The sequence below is a fragment of the Vulpes vulpes genome, chromosome 12 (genome assembly GCF_048418805.1).
Source record: "Vulpes vulpes isolate BD-2025 chromosome 12, VulVul3, whole genome shotgun sequence".
In the NCBI taxonomy this organism is placed as follows: Eukaryota; Metazoa; Chordata; class Mammalia; order Carnivora; family Canidae; genus Vulpes; species Vulpes vulpes.
Window position 1 is genome coordinate 93,145,517 of NC_132791.1, and position 13,952 is coordinate 93,159,468.

Genomic DNA, 13,952 nt, shown 5'->3' on the forward strand with positions numbered 1-13,952 from the left:
TTCCGTTCACAATAGCACTGAAAAGAATAACATATTTAAGAATAAACTTAACCAAAGAGGCCAAAGACTTGTACCCTGGAAGCTACAAAACATTGCTAAAAGAAATGAAATTAGACACAAATAAATGGAAAAATATAATCTGTGCTCAAGGACAAGAAGTTTAAATATTGTTAAGATGTCTATATGACCCAAAGAGACATACAAATTCAATGCAATTCCCATCAAAATCCTAATGATTTTTTTTGCAGAAATAGAAAATATCATCCTAAATTTCATATGGAATCTCTAGGGACGCCCAAAATAGACCAAACAATCTTGAAAAAGAAGAAAGAAGTTGAAGTCTCATACTTCCTGATTTCAAACCTTACTACAAAATTATACTAGTCAAGAGATGCCTGGGTGGTGCAAACGGTTAAGTGTCTAACTCTTGACTTTGGCTCAGGTTATGATTTCAGTGTCATGAAATCCAGCCCCAAATCAGGCTCTGTGTTGAGTGAGAAGTCTGCTTCTCTCTCTCTCTCTTATTACTCCTACCCCCTACTTTAAGTAAATAAATAAATTGTTTTTAAAAATTACACTAGTCCAAAAAGTGTAGTACCAATATAAAGACATATATGGACCAATGGAATAAAGTAGAGAGCCCATGAATAAATCTTTATATATATGGCCAAATGATTTTTGACAAGGGAGTAAACCTTTTTTGCAACAAATTATGCTGGGAAAACTGGATATCCACATGCAAAAGAATGAAGTTGGACTCTTCTACTGTATACAAAAATTAACTCAAAATGGGCCAAAGACTTAAACTAAGATCCAAACTATAAAACTCTTAGAAAGAGTTTTCTTAGAAGAAAACAGAGGCAGGGCTTCTTGACACTGGATATGGCAATGATTTCTTGAATGTGACACTGAAAATGCAGGCAATAAAAATAAAAGATAAATTGAGCTTCATCAAAATTTTAAAACTTTTATATTTGAAAGGATATAATAAACAGACTGAAGAGACAATCTATGGATTAGGAGTAAATATTTACAAATCATATATGTGATAAGGGATTTATATCCAGAATACATAAAGATCTTCTACAACTCAACAATAAAAAAAAATGGGCAAAGGGCTTGAATGAACATTTCTCCAAGGAAGATATACAAATGGCCAAAAAACACATGAAAAGATGTTCAACCTCACAATCACTAGAGAAATGCAAATCAAAATCACAATGAGATATCACTTGACATCCATTAGGATGGTTATTACTTTTGCAAAGCTTAAAATAATAAGTATCGGTGATGATATAGAAAAAAAACAGAACCTTTGTGCATTGCTGATGGAAATGTTAAATGGTACAATTCATATGGAAAATGGTGTGGTGGTTCCTCAAAAAACTAAACATAGAATTACCATATAGTCCAGCAATTCCACTTCTGGGTATATACTCCAAAGAATTGAAAGCAGGTACTTGAGCAGATTTTTGTACAACTGCATTCACAGGATTACTCACAGTAGCCAAAAGTTTGACAAATCCAAATGTCTATCAACAGATGAATGGAGAAACAAAATGTGATGTATACATACAATGGAATATGATGCAGCCTTAAAAAGAAAGGGAATTCTGATGGATGAACCTTGAAAACCTGCTCAGTGAAATTAGCTGGACACAAAAGGACAAATACTATGTGATTCCCTTATTTGAGAAACCTAGAGTAGTCAAATCATAGAGACAGAGAGTAGAAGGGAATTGGCTGGAGGAGAGGGGGGCAGTTAGTGTAATGGGTACAGAGTTTCAGTTTGGGAAGATGAAATTATTCTATGGATGGTGGTGGTGGTTGCACAATAATGTGAATGCCACCTGATGCCACTGAACTGCACACTTGAAAACGGTTGAAGTAAAAGAAATTATGAAAAAAACAATAAAAAAGATCTGAATCCTTTTCACATTATCAGAAATACTAAACATATGATACTACTGCTGCAAGAAATGTTGTGCTATAAAATATTTAAAATTGGGGCATCTGGGTAGGCTTAGTCAGTGAAGCATCTGCCTTCAGCTCAGGTCACAGTTCCAGGGTCCTGGGATTGAGCCCCACATCAGGCTTCCTACTCAGTGGGGAGTCTGATTCTCCTTCTGCCTCTCCCCTTGCTCATGCTCTGTCTCTGTCTCTCTGAAACAAATAAAACTTAAGAAAATAATAATAAATATTAAAAAATTCCTTAAAAGATGAAAGGATATACTCTATTCGACACACAACGGTGTGTATTGCTCCTGGCCAACAGTATCTCTCTATGATCAAATAATGGTGAGACCTCCACATTTCATATCTCCATACTTTTCTCTTATTTTCTTTTCTTTTTTTTTTTTTGTATATTTTTTATTGGAGTTCAATTTGCCAACATACAGTATAACACCCAGGACTCATCCCGTCAAGTGCCCTCCTCAGTGCCTGTCACCCAGTTACCCTATCCCCCCACCGACCTCCCCTTCCACTACATCTTGTTCAGTTCCCAGAGTTCTTTCCTCCTATTTTTCAAACATCTTTTACTAAACCATGGTCCTGGAAAAAAAAAAGAAAAACCTATACACTTAAGACCTAAGTAGCATTGAATTATTAAAATCAGAGTGAATTTGCAGAATTTGTAGTAAGTGAAATCACAGGAATTCAGGAAAGTAAGCCCTAAAACAATCAAAATTAGCAGACCATTCTGCAAAGAAAAGCTAGATTCGAGTTTTAAAGAAGGTGACAATACAGGGGTAGCACGCGGGAGTATTTCTCATGTGCTTGTGATTGCATGACTAGCTCTGCATGTGTTCAAATTCGTACAAGAAGAAGTAAAAGTCTTTCAACAGCATAGATCCCTGTGTTTAATTTAATGATTTCTGTCTTTTGCATTTTCTCTCAGTCGGAGAATCCACTTCCTAGGCCTCTCCATGAGCCACGAGAGTGTACTTGCACTTCTACAGGATAAGAGAGGAGAGCTAATAACCACCCTCAAGTACTAAACACTCCACAATCTCTTTAAGCAATTGAAAGAAAGTTAATCTAAATTAAGCATATGATATGACATTCCACTCTTGGTCTCTCCTAGTTCCCCCCTTGATCTCTCTGAAGCTTCAGAAGTGTGCACCCAATAAATATTAACTACCAGACACAGGCCAGCATCTCCTGTTCCAGAATGTGCCTCTTGTCAGCTCTCCTTAGGATGTAATCAGACCTACATTTAATATACTTGTAACAATAGCAAAGCGCCTCCGGGTTATGATGTGAAAAGTAGAAGTCAGAAATCATTTTTGCTTTATTTATTATGCTGTCATTTACTGTCATGTGGTAAAGGCCAAAGAATCTAATTCCCTTCACTACTGGGATTATAGCAGCTTGTCTTTTTTTATGCAGATTTCATATTGGAAAGATGCTTACCTGGGCTCACACTGTTACCTGATGCTGCTGATCTGGTCTTCCCTTCCCACTCTTTGGCTCTTAGATGGAGAAAAGTGACTTCGGCCTGAGTCATCTTGCTGAACCTTGTCATCTCTTGCGGTGTCTGCCTGAGACAAAACTGAAATATAATATTTTCATGTGAATATAATTGCATCTATGCCCTTCATTATATGCATTTTTAAACTTAGTTGTATTGTTCAGATGTTGACAGCAGTGCCACACCAGGCCACGCTGAGGCAAAAGGAAAAATGGATAATACTGTGAGTCCGTGTTCAAAATTTTGAGATTTTTTTACACCTGGGTGGCTCGGTGGTTGAGTGTCTGCCTTCAGCTCAGGTGGTGATCCCTGAACCCTGCAATCAGGACCTGCATCGGGCTCCCCACAGGGAACCTGCTTCTCCTGCTTCTCCCTCTGCTTCTCTGTGTCTCTCATGAATAAATAAATAAAATATTTTTTTTAATTTTTTTAAATAAGATAAAATTTTGATATTTGGTTCACCGTGGCTTTCTTGCATTAATTTTAATTTTTTTAAAAAAAATATTACAAAAAAATTTTTAAAAAATTTAAAATTAAAAATATAAATAAATAAATAAATAAATAAATAAATAAATATTGCCCCCGTATGCTATATATCTGAATTGTTGAGCCTTTGGGAGCTGAGGAGAATGCATGCCTTGCTCACCTCACTCTGGTCCCTGATAGCAGCACAAAAAAACCTGAGTGAAAAGTAATGGAATTTCCTTAAGAAAAACAAAAAATGCAAAAGACTGAGAAATATAATTTGATTCTGTCGTTCAGAATGGTGTTTTACCAACTATATTCATTTCCTAGGGCTGCCATTACAAAGTACCACAAACTGAGTAGCTTAAAACAACATGAATTTATTGTCTCAATGATTCTGGAGGCCGGAAGACTGAAGTTAAGGGATCCTCAGGGTCTTGTTCCCTCTAAGGACTTTAGAGAGAGAATCCTTCCTTGTCTCTTGATGGCTTCAGGTGGTGGCTGGAAACCCTTGGCTTTGCTTGGCTGGCAACTACATCACTCCATGTTCCGCCTCTTTCATCACATGGCCTTCTCTCTACGTGCCTTCCTATCATCTTGTAAGGACGCCGAAGGTATTGGATTAAGGCCCTATCTGCCTCCTCCAATATGACTTCATTTTAACGAATTACATCTATAATGACCTTATTTCTCAGTTAGGCCAATTCTGAGGGCTAGAGGTTAGGGCTCCCACGTGTCTTCTTGGAGGACACAACACAGCACAGAACGTGCACCAAAAGAGTTGATAATTCTTATGTAACTAGTTATCTAACCTGCCAGCACACAAGCAAGTTCCTTGGTGGGATTTGTGTGCAATGTGGCAGCGTGTTGGTGGCAAAGGAAGGTCCCACTGGCTGTCTGGTGGTCCCCCTCTGCTTTCTCAACCACCGAATACACTGCCTCAGCACCCCCTCCTGCTCTCTTTTTCCTCTCTGCTCCTACTTGCTGTCTGTTACCGCCTACCCTCATTCACTCTATTCTGACTCTCAGCACAGTTCCCTAATCTCTTCTCTTCCCAGTGCCCCACGGGTGCAGAGCCTGTATGTAGCCTAAACAGCCCACCATCCTTTGCTTAGCTTCTTCCTATACTCATTCAACTGACCTGAGCCTCCTGCTCAAATCTTGGGCCTCAACTCTGCAACAGCTGGGTTGTGGAGACCTCACATGAGGGGATTCTCATGCATGCTATCTGTTTTCTACCAGCTTCCTCTCCTCACTACATGGGGAGACTCTCCCAACCTGCCCCTGTGAGCCACCATCAGGCTCCAGATTCCATGAGGGTTGGGGGGAGCAGGAAAAGAGAGAGAGCTAAGACTTAGAAACGCCACATTTGTCTATCAGCCCCACACACTGGTTTTCTATTCTTCTTGGCCAGCCACCACCTAAGAGCAGTAAACCATTTGTTTAATCACTTTGCTTTTCCCCGACTGCTAGTAATGAAATGCTGCCCTCTCTAAAATAATTTCCTGACTATTTGCTAAGATTCATCTCTGACATTTCATTAAATATGATCATTTAACTGTACAAGTACAAATGCATTTTTAATTTAGCTTACTGCAGATATTACAGATGTGGGGAAATGAATTCGTATTGCTCTAGGACAAATATATCATTCACATATGCATGCGACAAAAGAACAAATTATTAAAAATTACTGAAACTTCCATGAAGATTTATATTTAACTTTTCCATTTTCAATCTCCATGTCATTGTGAAAACATATAGCATGTCACTTTGTCAGCCATGATTCTGTGAAGAATGTGGGAGGGATTCCGTAAGGATCTTGATCAATAGCCTGCATCTGTCCTTGACACAGTGCAGCACGAAAGAAGATGGAGACCAGTTTTAAGTGTGAAGTTATGAGGTTCACAGTCTTATTGCTAAAGCAGTGGGTTGTTTGCCTTATCCACAAAAGAAAACAGCAGTAGGAAGTGTGTCTTCTATCCCATGTACTCTAAATCCAACCATAATACATGCTAATGTTTTATTTAGTAGAAAAATACTGAAAGTGTAAACTGACATTCTTGGGGCTCCTGGCTGGCTCAGTCCGTAAAGCATGAGAATCCTGATCTCAGGATTGTGGGCTCAAGTTCCATGTTGAGTATGGGGCCTACTATTAAAAAAAAAATTGTTAACTGACATTCTTGAATGTCTTCTTGTTGTCTATCATCATTGGACTCAAAATTGACCGATGGAAAGCACAAAGTTGGCTTTTTTGGCTTCGAGCTGCAAAACCTAGAACTGACAAGTCAGGAGCTAACAATTATTATCTTATAGGGTGCCAAGTATTTCCAGAGAATGTACTTTTATTACTACGGAAAGAAATAAGCTTATTTTCAAAAATCTTTATGGTTTATTTTAGACAGAGGACAAAAGCCAAATAATAGGGGTTTGAGGCAGAAGAAAATTCTTTCCAAAGTAGGAGTTAGAAGTTTGTCATTTCCAGATATTAAAAAGCTAAAAGAATTCAAATAATGCTTTACACGTAAGACACCAATAAAAGAAAAATAGTTTTCTAGTCATCTACCGATTATAAGATTTGAAGTTTGGAAGAGACTTTGGAGATCATGCAAGTTATGCCTGACTTGGTTGTTTTATAAATAAGAGTAATGAGGCTCAAACAATTTGCATGAACACAAGGAAGTTGGTGGCCAAATCCAAATAAAAAGCCAGGCCACCCAATTCCTGGTCAGCACATGATTCTCAAGGTATTTCTACCTAAAGGCCACACAGGCAGGGAACGTAAGCCTCACTGTTTATGAGGATAGGAAGCTCTGCAAAGGACCAGTATGCAGCTGAGCAATTAGCCACCGAGTGACCTGTGGCTCACCCACCCACATTGGCAGGGGTAAGAAGGTTTGTGCAATAACAAGAAGTTAGAAGAATTTGCCTCATCAGCCTAGTGAAAAAAAGCTAACCTCACAGACCTCTTGACTCCCCGTACTTTGTTAGTTGATGCCTGTGATGGCTAAGTTTATGTGTCCGTTTGACTTTGTGTGTCAACCATGCCATTCTGGGTGCATCTGTTAGTGTTTCTGGATAAAATTACTATTCGAATAGGTAGACTGAGTAAAGCAATTTGTTTTCCCTATTGTTGGTGGGCCTCATCCAATCCAGTTGAAGATCTGACTAAACCAAAAGGGTTTGACCCTTCACCAGAGTCACAGAGTCCCTCCTACCTCATTGGCTTTGAACTAGGACATTGGCTTTTCCCTGCCTTCAGACTCAAACTGAAACATCAGCTCTTCCTTCAGGTTCTGTACCATTAGCTCTCCTGGGTCTCCAGCTTGCCAACTATAGACTTTGGGATTTATCAACCTCTAAATCACACGAGCCAACTCCTTACAACAAATCTCTTCCTCCATATACATGAATCCTATTGATTTTGTTTCTCTTAAGAACTCTGCTACAATGTCTGGGGTATCTTTCCTTTTCTTAAAGAAAGAGAGAGTGTGCAAGCACGATGGAGGGGAAGAGAGATAGAATTTTAAGAAGGCTCCATGCTCAGAGCTTGTGTCCAGCGTGGAGCTTGATGGGGGCTCAATCTCATGACCCTGAGCTCATGACTTGAGCCATAATCAAGAGTCAGACCCTTAACTGACTGAGTCACCCAGGCAGCCCTCCCTGACATCTTTCAATTTCACACTGTTTATAATTGGGGGGTTTTTTTTCCATTTCCAGTTCTCCATTCAGAAGAAAGTTTAACTAGGGCAAACATTGTAGAAATCCAACACTCAAAAAGAGTTTGCAGAAATACAAAAACTTGCTATTAGATTATAGTTCAAAAATTGATGGCACATAAATATCACACATAAAATTTTCTGTGTTATAATGAGAAGACTGTCATCCTCCCAGCCTCTGTTTGGTGTGAAACTGACCAACCCAATCATCTTTTGCCAACAGAGGAGGTTTTGAAATATCACAGAGTGATCACACTAGTTTGCAAGATTACTGGCCCTGCTCCAGTCACTCACATTTGATTTGGTTTTTCTCTCTTTTAACGAACAAAATATCTTTCTCCCTCACCAAGCTGTGAAGGGGGATGTTTCCAGGCACAGTGTGTTAAAATATAAGTTCTCTTACTTTTGAGTGGTAGCCTAGGATCACCTTGCTATGTGATGAAGCAATGAGGCCAGCCAGTAAGAGCCTAATTCATGTGCTCCAGGCTTTACAATACCTTCATTCACTAGTGTTATTTTTCTGCTTCTGTTACAAGTGATGGCACTGAACGAGACTGTATGCCTGTGAGGACTTTGTTCATCGCCAGTGAGGAGGAATGAGGGGCCACATAAGCATCCCAAAGTGATAAAGTTGAAGTGAGATGATCATTGACAAAGATTTTTTTAACATGGGAACACATATGCCATTTTTCAAGAGCTGAACCATAATCTGCTAATGCAAACAGGTTTTTGAATGCAATGTGTCAAAACATTAAGAGAATAAGTCTGTCTCTTCAAGAATTAGCAAACAGCTGGACCCAAGATAGAAATGAACAACTCTCCTGCCATAAGTGTTTGTTTTCAAATATTTTTAGTGTGCAAGTCTGCTGCTGAGTATAACATGCAAACACATAATAGTGAGGACTTGTACCACACCTTTAATTTAAGAAAGTCTGGTGACTGCCTCTTTTGTCTTTTATAGGAACAATAGCATTGTTTCCATTACTTGTAGTGTGCGGAAGGACGTTGAATCCTCTGGTTGCTCAAACAGAAATTTTCCTTTTCATGATGAATGGTAAGGAAAGAGCAACTGCATTTTCATGGAGGTGGGAATAATAGAAATGATCCACTCACCTGAAAGGAGATGAAGCTTTAACCACCTACAGTGATAACCCAAGGGGAAGTACCAGTAGACTTATCCTGACTGCATTCTCATCCTCTCTTCCTAAGAATTTGGAGTGCCAAGCAAAGCCTTATATGGGACGTACAGTTTGACCCCATCACCAACCCCATTCAGTAGCAAACAAGCCTCTGTAAAACAAATGCCTGCAGTTTCCCAGCCCTGATGCAGTTTGGTCCAGAACTTCCACATCGCCTCAACTTGATCCCATACATGTCTTGACTATTATAGATTTCTACTCATTTGTCAATCACCTTTCTGGTGCCCTCCCTCTGTCCCAAGATCCATGTTCAAATTTGCTACCCACACCCCCAGCCCTTTAAATTCTGATCTCTTCTGTCCCCTATCAGGAACTGATAAGACTGATAATGACCTCACTGTTGAGAATCAACTCCCCCACCTGTGTATGATGCTTGCATGTAGCGCCTTTTAGAAATGAGTTACCCTTTGGATGCATGTGAGTGGTTACACCATGAAGGTGGAGGAAGATAGAAATTCAGCTTCCCATCCAAACATAAATCCTCACAAGTTTTCCCCACCCATTTAAGCAGGTTATACCAACCTGGAAAATCTACAACATCAGCAAAGTTCATCTCCATAGGCTTAGCCTCCCTCTTGTGTGTTCCTATTCATCCTCCAAAGCCCTGCCTCACCCCATCTCTCTTGCAGGCATCAAGACTCTCATTACCTTTCTGCTAATCCTTCAACTTTCTATCAGCTTCCACTTTCAAGAAAGGATATACTACCAATTCCTCACCACCCCCCCAACAGTGTGAAATCTATTTGTGTTGCCTCTACTGACAAACAATTATTCGGTGCCCAGGAAGCTCACTGCTCTGCCTAATAAGAGAAGCAGCAGGGAGAGAACAGACTGCACCTGCTCAGAGTCCAGAAACCTGAGCCCGGGCTTAGCCACGCTAACCAGTTCTGCAACTTTGCCTCTGAGAACATCAGTGTTCTCACCTCTTGAACAAGAGCTCTGGCCTAGGGTAGTACCTAAAAGATCTGTCCTTCTTTGTACCTGTGGACTTGAATCTGCACAGTGTTTTATACTTTTCAACATTTTTTCACATATTTATTCCACATATATTATCTCATCCTTAGCTTCAAAACAGCCTGTGGGGTAGGTTGGGAAGATATTAGTAGTACTCACATATTACAAATGGGAACTTGAACGCTCAGTCAGATTACATGGCTTCCACTAGGTTACGTCTCTTAAGAGGCTTGCTAGGTGGTTAGAATTCATGCGAGAAAGAATAAATAATAATAAAAAGTAACATTTGTTTTGTAAGGCAGTAAATACTGTGGGGATTCAGAAGAACTACCCCAATCTTCCAAGCCCTAAATATCACCAGGGACAGCTGTGGTTGAAAAAAAATACCTCCCAAGAGAGGAGTAGCCCAGGCCAGACCAGAATGGAAGAGCAGGTTTTAGTAAATGATGGTGACCCAAAAAAGGCATTTGTGGCAGGGAAATCAGCATGAGCAAAGGACTAACGAGTAATTATCATTTTTCTAGATCTATACTTGGCAGAGGATCTTCCTTTCAATTCTCCCGGGAAACATGTTGATTTCAGAAAGGTAAGAAGTAACTAAACCGCTATTTCTGGACCCTAAATGAGAGAAGTGCCCACTGAGTTCTAGGGTGAGGTGGTACTTAAGATAAATAGAAATCAGGAGAACATTTTCACTGAACCAGATCAAGTAAAATACCTTGCCATGTAGCAGGGCTACTTTTGATCACCAAAGAAATGACTATCCCCAACTTACCATGACTGCTGTCCAGGATCAGCCAAAGGAAACAATCCCACTTTCATAAAAATTACTTAGATAATTTTACTTATTTTTTTAAGATTTTATTCATTTATTCATGAGAGATACGGAGACAGAGACACAGACGGAGGGAGAAGCAGGCTCCTCGCGAGGAGCCCAATGCGGGACTCGATCCCAAGACCCCGGGATCACGACCTAAGCCAAAGGCAGATGCTCAACCACTGATCCATCCAGGGGTCCCCTAGGATGATTTTTAAAAGGTGTCAGTGTGGCTGAAATACCCTATCAAGCAAGACATCTGCTTCCCTTTTCCAAAGCATTTTCTAAAATAATGGTTTTCCTCATTATCCGTCTGACAAATGAGAGGAGAAGGTAAAAACATTCTCCTGCCCCTGCCCTGTATGAAGTACACAGCAGTTGTAGTTTCCCTCACTCCTCATGCTTTAAAAATAAAATAAAATGTTATATGTAAGGGGAACATTTCAATTATTTCTGTGATCTAAGCTCTTGTTTATTCTTTATTCAAAATGCAATCGTTTATTGTTAACTTATGTATGAATCTGTTGCCTTGAATTGCATGACAGAGAGGCAGGATTTTGTGCATTTAATTCCATCTTTATGGCATTCCTAGTGCTACGACACATACACACAAGTACCCAGGGGCAGTGAAAACACGGACAACGCTGGTGAGACGATGCTGTTGAAGAGGAGGAGGAGGATGGCAAGGCTCACAGGATTAAAGATAACGCCTTCCTCTGCGGGAGCTCCTGGATCCAATATAAGCCATTTTTCCTGGCTTTCCAATTTCTTTCCTCCTCAGTGACACCAAGTTTCATTAAAAGGCATTCACCAGCTCTTCAGGATGAAAGTGGGAAGGAAATCATCTTCGGGATGATTTGGTGGGACGAAAGAAAACAAGAAGTTGTCCATAATTCAGGAGAACTCTTGCTTCATCACAAGGGAACTCTGCAATAAAACATGTCAAGTGGGATAAAGGAGAAATTACAGAAGAGAAATAAATCAGTAGGAGCCCCAGATGACCTCCATCTGAGTAGGAGGATTATCCAAATAGAACAGCAAAAAAATGCAAGAAAGTTACGTTTTTGCCAATAAATGTTTGAAACTTGAGCCCATCTAAGGAGATGCTGGAGGCAAAGATGCCATCGGATAACAGCGCTTGGTCTGAAGAGGCAGGACGAGGCCACCTCTTCCCATCAGCCAGGGCCAGGGCTGACTGGCTGTGACAGGTGGCTTTGAATAATTGCTCTAATCGCTTCAGTGAGCTCTCTACCTTGTCCGAGCACAGGAGTGATGCGTTAGCCGGCCTCAGAGGCCAGACGCCCCTAAACCTGACATCTCTAACAAAGATGCACTTATTTTAATGCGACCATTCCTTGATGTGGTTCATTGGAAGAGGAGAGGCAAAAGAGTTCTTTGGAGACCTCAGTGTTGGGTGTAGATGCAAGGGCCTCATTAAATGACTCAGAGAGTTTCTATTTGCAAGTTGACTTGATGTGATGACCAGTCAGTGGAGAATGATAAGAGCAAGAAGGCAAAAAAAAAAAAAAAAAAAATGTCACCCAGAATTGGGTTGTGGATCCAGCCCTTCCAGAGAGTAGGGATAATTAGGGCGGTGTGTCATCTAAACTTTTCATGTCAACTAAGGAACGCGCTCTCTCTAAATAAGAAACTGTCAGATCTGTTTAAAGCGATGAGCGACAGGGACTTCTTCCCAGCCTGTACCTTCTCACTGGAAATGCCAACTTCCCTTAGAAGGCTACGTGGTGAGATGCTTCACTTGTTTCTTGGCCTCTTTGCTACTAAATAAAACATAGATGATAAAGCTTCTTAACCCTTGAGGGATCGAGTGTCCATGGCTTTCCCCAACACTCAAGCATGTTTGCCTCACTACCCAAATAATTTTTAGAGAAGCCAAAATAACTGATCCTGAATCTGAGCAACAAATTACCCCACCTGCCCATCCAATGGCAAGGAATGTTCGTGGGCGAAGAGCACTGCATGAAAATCTCTGTAATGTGCTGGAGACTGTGGGAGCTCACAAAGCTTCAGCTGAGTAATCTGTGTAGTGTCACATCACCCATCCGCTCCCCAATGTGTGAACTCTTCTTTGTTACAGAACTTATCCTATTTTATTGGAGATAATTGCTTTTGCATCTATTTCCCCACATGAACTTGAGCTCCTGGGGGTTGGAATGAGTCTGCTTACCATTTAATCCCTTGTGCTCGTCCCAGCACCTAGCAATTCATAGGTGCTAAACAAATGTGGCACAACCCATTTTTCTTTAAAGCCTGAATTAATTACTTTGGTTAACACAATGCCAATAATCATTTTAGCTAAACTTGTGCTTCCAAACTAATTTTTATGTCACGCTGACACAATTCCTTTATTCTTTTTTTCTTCTCTTTTTTCCTCTCTCTCCCTTCCTTTTTCCAGGGCTTCATTCCTTCTATCTCATTCATTATAAGGTTAATGTAAGATTTCCCTTAAGGAAAGAGTATGTCAGAGAAGAAAGTGAAAAAGAATGGATATTTATTGAGTGACTATTGTGTTTGATGAAATGCTAATTTTTGTATATATTGTCTCATTCAATATTCATAAAAAGAGAAGTGGCTAATACTATGTCAACTGAGAAGCTGGGTCTTAAAAAAAGACAGACACTTTGCCCTGTGTCTATTCTAATTCCAAATGGCGTAAGCTTTTCCCTGTACCAAACTGCAAGGAATAAAATAGGAAAGTTGCCAACCAAAGTAAGGGAAAACATGTTCTTAAAAAAAAAAGGCTCAACGTGCCAGTGGATTCCTTTATCATCCAGCCAAATTTTCTATACCTCTCTTCTAAGGAAACTAAATTTTGGACCAACCAAAGCTCTTCTCATCTTGCCTTCAGCCTTACTGGCTATGTAAATGTGGAAGCTCACAGGGTCTGCTACATAAAAGAATATTTTAGAAAATATACACATACTCACACAGACAGGGCCTCTGCCCTTCTTTCCAGGAAACCTATAAAAATTCTATGTCCTTTTATGGGGGAGAAGGTAAAAATGAACGAAGAACTAATCCATCTGCAGATTAGTTAACATCATACTTTTAATTACAGAAATGACGACTGATAGAGCACACCTCTAAAATTTGGTTAAAGCTGCTTTTCCAAGGATAACACGTGGTTAAGAAAAAAAAATGGATTCTATTTCAGTAGTGAACAAAAATAAGTCATTCTCAAAAGGAAGCATACTGTAACATTTAGAGCTTTAGCCAAAAATTGGAGGGTCTCCAATGCCATGTGACTTTACACAGGGGATGTGCGCTCATCGAGACCAGCATCCACAGGACTGCTTCCCAGTTGA

At 40.0% G+C, this 13,952-nt stretch overlaps 1 long non-coding RNA gene across 3 annotated transcripts in view; it reads right to left on the reverse strand.

The window, feature by feature from the left end:
• The window catches only part of LOC112920470 (uncharacterized), a 99,419-nt gene that overhangs the window by 45,781 nt on the left and 39,686 nt on the right, over positions 1-13,952 (reverse strand). For all 3 annotated transcript variants that reach the window (XR_011995694.1, XR_003235072.2, XR_011995693.1), the window contains one exon: positions 3,415-3,553. This is a non-coding gene — a long non-coding RNA (uncharacterized lncRNA). The remainder of the gene's footprint in view (positions 1-3,414; positions 3,554-13,952) is intronic.